This window comes from Crocodylus porosus, unplaced genomic scaffold (genome assembly GCF_001723895.1).
Source record: "Crocodylus porosus isolate Cpor-Errol unplaced genomic scaffold, CroPor_comp1, whole genome shotgun sequence".
Lineage (NCBI taxonomy): Eukaryota > Metazoa > Chordata > Crocodylia > Crocodylidae > Crocodylus > Crocodylus porosus.
Window position 1 is genome coordinate 33420712 of NW_017728886.1, and position 6208 is coordinate 33426919.

Genomic DNA, 6208 nt, shown 5'->3' on the forward strand with positions numbered 1-6208 from the left:
CCAGGTTAGTCAGGCAGGATTGGCCTGGCATGAACCCGTGTTAGTTACCCCTCAACATCACTTCCCCTGCAGGGCTCTCACAAATGTGGCCCTTGATAATTTTTTCAAAGACCTTCCCCAGGACAGAAGTGAGGCTGACTGGCCTGTAGTTGCCAGGCTCTTCCTTCCTCCCCCTCTTGAAAATAGGGACCACATTGGCCCTTCTCCAGTCCTCAGAGACTTGGCCTGAGCACCAGAAGTCCTCAAACAGCTGTGCCAATGGCTCCACAATGACACCAGCCAGTTCCCTCAGCACCTGCAGATGAAGGTCATCCAGGCCTGCTGACTTGGATACACCTAAGCCCTCCAGATAATCCTTAACTAAGTCTGAACTAACAGTTGGGGACTCACATCCTTCCTGGGCCTCTCTACGCTATCACCCAAGAGCACCCCATTGTTAGCAAACAGGAACACAGAGGCAAAGAACTTGTTAAAGAGTTCTGCCTTCTCTCGTGCGTCCGTCACCAGCTGCCCTGCCCTGCCTCATAGAGGTCCAATGTTACCCCGAGACTTCTTCTTGCTGCCTATATACTTGAAGAAGGACTTTTTGTTATCCTTAATCCCAGAAGGTAATTTAAGCTCCAGTGCTGCTTTAGTCTCCCTTACCAAATTCCCTACAAGCTCAGGTCAGGGAGGTATACTCCTCTTTTGTCCCTGCCCCTGCTTCCACCGCCAGTACGCTTTTTTCTTTGCCTTCAGGCCAGCCTGGATATCCTTGCTCAGCCATGAAGGTTTCTTGGACCCTTTTCCCACCTTCCTGCACAGTGGAATCGTGTCCTGCTGCGCCCCAAGGATAGCCTCCTTGAGGAAGGACCACCTTTCCTGGACCCCCATACTAGGTACACCCTGAGCTCCTAGTGCCTTCCTGACTACTGCCCTGAGCACATCAAAGTTTCCTAAAATCAAGAATTTGCACTGTGCTAGTTACCCTCCCCATCCTTCTCTGAATAGCAAACTGGATCATTTCATGATCAGTGTCCCCTAACCTCCCTTGTACTAGCACATCCCCCACCAGGTCGTCCCCAGAGGCTAACACCAGATCCAGTATGGAGTTTTCTCTAGTGGGGATGTGTACCTCCTGCATGAGGTGTAGGTCCTGTACGCATGTCAGGAACCTTTGTGAGTGGCTAGACCTGACCAACTGCTCCTCCCAGTTGATGTCAGAGTAATTCATATCACCCATGACAACAACATCCTTTTCACGCATGGCCTTCCCCAGCTGCCTGGAAAATTCTAGATCCAGCTCTTCCTGATGTGGTGGCCTATAGTAAACCCCTACCACCAGATCTCTCTCCCCCTGCCCTCCTTGAAGTTTGACCCACAGGGTCTCAGTTAAGCCTTCCTCTGGTCCCATTTGGAAGGTAGAACTGGTATACTGTCCCCTAACATAGAGCGCAACCCCCCCACCTTTTTTCCCCTTCTTATCTCTTTTAAACAACCTATAGCCCTCTATGTCTAATGCCCAGTCAAATGTTTCATTCCACCATGTCTCCACTAGGCCAACCAGGTCGATTTTACTACTTGCAAGCAGGAGAACAAGCTCCTCCTGCTTGTTCCCCATGCTTCTTGCATTAGTGAAGAGACACCTTAATCCTCCCGAGGGAGCCCTGGGCACCCCCTCTACCTGAGAGACAGCTGGTCCCTTGGTATGTATCTGAGTGATTACCTGGGCAGGTCCTACACCTGGTTGAGTTTTCTCTTGTTCCTGTGGATCTCCATCCCCTGATGAACTTAGTTTAAAGCCTGCTGGAGGAGGTCAACTAGCCTGTAAGAAAACAAACTCTTACCTTTGGGGTAGAGATGGAGACCATCATGCCCCAGGACGCCCTCTGATTTGAAGTCTGGGTTATGGTCCAGAAAGCCAAATCCGGCGTAATGACACCAACTCCAGAGTCTTTATTTGATACCACATGCAATGAGAGGTCAGATTTTCACCCAACTGGCTATTTTTGAAGCTGTTTGCAGCTGTGCATTTGTGTTTGTTCACAGCTATAAACTGCTTTCTGTAGCCAGATTGGGCAAAAATTGTCACTTCTGTCTGCACCTGCAGATCTTTGTTTGTGCTTCATGTGAGATTTCAAGGTATAAGAAGGCTTAAAATTAGAGTGTCTGTTAAGAGAAGGAAAATATCCTTACAAATGTTAAGTCAAGGAGAAAGAACAGAGACTTCCCATTTTTTGGATTAAAGCAATTAGAATGGAGGGGACTCTTTGTGATGGAAATATTGATACTTTATAATAGGCTTATAATAGACACCTGTGTGCAATCCAATTGCATGGACCAGCAATAGAAGCTGGATTGAAAGCATGTATGAATCTAGAATTTCCTAAAGGTGGGGTGCAGCACAATGCCCCTCAGACAATTTGAGGATATGGAGACAAGGTATGGCTGAAGGTCCTGGGCTGGTGGGGGACACCAGGTTGCTGGGTCAGGATCAGGCACAGGAAAGTGGAGACCTCACCCCCATTGCCACTATTCCCAGCTGACCCAGGCATGGGGGAAGCCTTAGAGCTGCTCTTGCCCTGCTCCAGTTGGTGGCTGTGGGGAGCAGCTGACCAGGGCACCATGCTTATCTGAGGACAGCTAATAGCATGTATGTTCCTCCTTCCAGGACCTGCTCCCTGATGATCCTATCCCCCTCTAGTGTTGCATCCCCTGATTCTATAATGGAGTAGTCCTAATACCAAGTCATGGTTGTCCTAAACTAAAAGCAAGTTTATTAACCCTAACAGATACAACTCTAATTAGAATTGAAGCAGTATTAGCAGTTATAAATTTTAGGTTTGTAGCTAGTCAAAGCAGATACTCACCACCCCATATTACCACAAATACAACTTCACTGGTTGATCAGGGAGTGCAGTCTTGTCTGGGGCTCCTGGTTCCTGCATCTGATATTGAGACAGGATCTTGGTTGGTAACAGGATCTCTCCAGGCTTTCTTCAGGAGTGTTCCAAAGGGGATGCTCTCTCACTTCCCTTTATATAACAGATATCTTGCGTTTCTTAATACAACAAATTAGCTTAAACCTCACTCCTAAAGTAATCTTGCTTCTCTTTGGCAATATAGTTACCTTTAACTGGATTTTTTTTTTTTTTATTCTGAGATAATCTTTTCATCCTTAGGTGGGCATACGTTTTGCTCAGACTGTTTCTCTTTTGCCCAGGTTATATTTATTCATTTTAGTTAGCTAACTTCCTGATTTGTTTTAAGTCAAGGACAGTATTTTTCCATCTGCTCCTTTCACTGCATGCATGTCTCAACCACAATTCAAGCTAAACGTGTAGCTTGAGCTAAGCACAAAAGTTAAACACAGGCCTGAAGGGCCTCTGGGTCCCAACACCAGGTGTCCCCCACCAGCAGAAGCGGGATTTGACTGCATAGCTGCATCCCCTCTGGATCTGTCCCTAATTTAAATTATTTGAATATTTTCACAATTCTGTGGCAGGAATTCCCATGCTTATGTTCATATACAACCCATGTGACCTAGGACCAACTCCAACAGTAGCTAATAATTCACACACTACAGCAGGAGCTAGCTGAATTATTGTTCAATATACACTCTTTATTCCAGTGATTTGATCCATCTATTTGGTCCAGGCATTAGAACTTCAACAGCATAAAGAAAGCCCAGGGACCAGTATATCGCTGCTTCTCTCTGTAAAGAATATTGCAACTGAATCAAATAAAAATAGCAAATGCTAAAAGAAATTTCATTAAAAGATGCGATTTACTTTGTTAATGTGAATGAGATGCAAATACAGTAGCGGCCAGCAGCAGTTATATCCTCTAATGTTGATATTACTAAGGTTGAACCTCTACTAAGGTCGATACTAATAAGTATTTGTTGAATGTTGTCTACATTCTCATAACTGCAGTTGCCAAGTGGTAGACCAATGCTCTGACCTTAGGAGATGATGATACCATTTAGCACTTCAATATCCTTTGCATTTAAAGTGTTTTGCAAAACTGAAGTGATTAAGTAAGCGTATTTGCATGGACATTGAATGTAAGCATGCTATTTGAATATTGGTAAATAAACTTCAAAAAGAGAGATGCTTTACTGATTGCTTCTGAACTTTTTGTAGGTCATCACAGCCCTTTTCTTCAATATGAAAAAGGTAAAAAAAACACGTCCTTATATCAGTTGTATCTAAGAAAATCAAGATTTAAAAATAAAAACACCTAAACAAATGTATATATCCCTGTGTTTTAGTATCCACTTATGATGAATGAAAATGTATGCTTCTGTTATTATCTGAATTCAGAAGAGTTTAAAAATAATCTATTAATTTAGTGCTTGTAAAAGTTGCTAATTGATAACTTGGAAATTATTTCCAAGTGTATCTTACATCTATTTTGAAAGGCTCTCCATAATGAGACAGAGACTACTAGTTCATTCTTCCTGCCTATTGAGGGACTGATTCAAACTTATTGAAGTTCAATGGCATCCTCCCATTGGCTTGAATGGGCTTTGGATCAGATGCAAAGTCTAATATTCTTTGTTGGGACTGATAAGGTTACTTTTGCAATGAGGATGCCTAGCCCATAGGATCTGACTGAAAACATTTCAGGCAAATTACCAAATAGCTGTTAAACAATAATTACTGATAAGGACTGAATATAAATTAGCTACCTGAAGGTTTCAGGCCAGGTAATAGATTTCTGATAACTGGAGTTATCCAGTGTCTCTAATGACCTCTTCTGTGCTAAGAACAGACAGTCAAAAAGCCCAAGGCTGAATCAATTCATTCTTTGCAGATTACTCTAAACTGCAAAGATTGAACCAATAAGCAAGTGAACAGACATTCACTTTTGATTCCAGAAATGCAGCCACATATCTGCAGTGGCCCAGGCCAGAAGCTGGGGGTGCTAGATCATGCCTCCCTGCTTAGCTGTAGAAGACAGCTTGGGCCAAGACTAGCCACCCAACCTGCAAGGAGAGGTTTGTGGGGGAATTGCAAATCATCCTGGGATGCTGGGGACTATAAATTAACTTGAATCTGGAGGGGATCTGGGACAGAAGTTCAATGAACCAGTTTAACCTAAACAGTTAAGTCTGATACTACATCCATCCCAGTTTATCCTAAACTGGTTTTGGCTATTTTAAAAGCAGCATATTCATTCATTTGTTCTTCATTTTACTTCTCACTGAGGGCTGAGAGCAGTTGTTACCTTAGCACAGGTATGCTATTGAACTTCTGGGCTAAGTACAGACATTTGGGGGCAGTAGGGAGAGGTTAAATCAATTTAAATGGATACAAATGGATGCCCAATATCAGGTAAGTCAGGATGGGGGGGCTAGCCAGGGGGTTGAGGATCCAGCAAGCTGGAGGGAATCATAAGTCTGCTGGGGGATGGGGACATATGCAACCTGGAGCTGGGGTAGGAGGCTAGGCATGAGCTGTGGGTGGGGGGCAGGTGCAACCCATGAGGGGTAGAAGGAGCAGGCATGAACCATGGGGGGAAGACATGACTCACAATGGGTAGTGGGAGCAAGCACAACCCATGGGTGGGGGGGCAGACACAACCCACAAGGGGTACAGGGAGCAAGCATGATCCATAGATGGGGTGGGAGGGCAAATGTGGCTCATGAAGGTTAGGAAGAGCAGGCATAACCCATGGGTTGGTGGAGGGACTAGGTGTGACCCACAAGGTGGAGGGGCAGGCACAACCCTTGGGTGGAATGGGTGGTCAAGAATGACCCACAGGTGGAGTGATGGGGGGGAGGCATCTGTGAGCCTACACTGCCATCAATCCCACTCCTCCCTCCACTGGGACTTATTTGCTTTGTTTTGGCAGCAGCAAATGCTGATAAAAGCAGCCATACGTGGAGCAGCTTGTGGGATGGAGGTTGAGAGTGCTGGCTGGGGTGGAGGAGCAAGGGCCTGGGGGATAAAAAATAGACCAGTGAAGGGGAAGGGCAGAGTGAACAGAGAATCCCTGGGGCTGGGGCCAGTGGCTGGGTTTTTCCTGCCCTGGGGTTGTGCAGAGGAAGTGAACAGAAAATTACATGCACCAGTTTGACTTAAATCAAATGAGTCTGATACTATAGTTTCATAGTTTCATAATAGCTAGAGTCGAAAGGGACCTAGGTAGATCATCTAGTCCGACCCCCTGCCTTGGCAGGAAAGAGCACCGGGGTCAGATGACCCTGGCAAGGTGCTCATCT